This window comes from Hemicordylus capensis, chromosome 2, assembly GCF_027244095.1.
Source record: "Hemicordylus capensis ecotype Gifberg chromosome 2, rHemCap1.1.pri, whole genome shotgun sequence".
Lineage (NCBI taxonomy): Eukaryota > Metazoa > Chordata > Lepidosauria > Squamata > Cordylidae > Hemicordylus > Hemicordylus capensis.
This window is the reverse complement of record NC_069658.1, coordinates 297,348,888-297,349,749: the sequence shown is the minus strand read 5'-3', so window position 1 is coordinate 297,349,749 and position 862 is coordinate 297,348,888. Positions and strand designations below refer to the sequence as shown.

Below are 862 nucleotides of genomic sequence, written 5' to 3'. Positions count from 1 at the left end.
TGACAGATATCCAATAGACGTCCTGGATATTTCTCAGTGTGAATTATTTGCAATTTGGTGCTGTTACCTTTAGATATGGGGGTCTGTGGGATTTGAGTGCCTACAGCAGATGGTCTGTGCTCCATGGATGGAACACATATGCTGACCTGAGTGGCAGAGCTTGGACAGACTTCAAAAGGGAGACCAAGAGGCTGTTCTCAAAAGCAGCCTAGGCTAAGGCTACCTTGCCTGGGCTAGGCTGCTCATCTGGAGTGCCGGGATCTGCATAGATCCCGGTGCTCCCACCCAGCTTAACCCTATGCCTGAGCCTGGCTCTAAGCTGAGGTTAAGGGAGCAAGCACTCCCTGAACCCAGCTGCTGGGCTCATGTGTCTCCTCGACTCCTCAAGGCTGAGGAGACACAGAGATGGGTGCCTAGAGCACCTGTCTGATGGGAGAATCCCCCAAGGCACCACAATCACCACGCGGTGCCATGTGGGATATGCAGAGGTTGGGATAATGGATCCACAAATTATGCAGTTGAGTTTCCCACATTTGGGGAAATCACAGGAGTCAGCACACCCGCAGTGCAATGGATGAGCCTCACCTTGGGAAAACCTCCTTCATGATCAAGGTGTCTCCCCTGCCAGGAGTAGTGCGTATAGTCATGTGGACGCATGGCTATGCATGCCACAGAGGCTGCACACAATTATCTGGGGGAGGTTAGGTTGAGCCCTGCCTTCCCCCTTGCCCACCGCCCACCCACAAGCACAGTCATGTGAATAGCCCCCAGGTGTACGTCAGAGTATGATTGTGGAAATGTTCTACCGAGTAGGGAATTCCAGCACATATCAAATGAGGCCAATCTGAAAGATATCCATATG

The 862-nt window shown here is 52.1% G+C and overlaps 1 pseudogene; it reads right to left on the bottom strand.

Annotated features, from left to right (window-relative positions):
- Positions 1 to 500: 500 nt before the first annotated feature.
- LOC128348324 (uncharacterized) lies at positions 501 to 634 on the bottom strand (annotated as a pseudogene).
- Between the last annotated feature and the right edge of the window lie 228 nt (positions 635 to 862).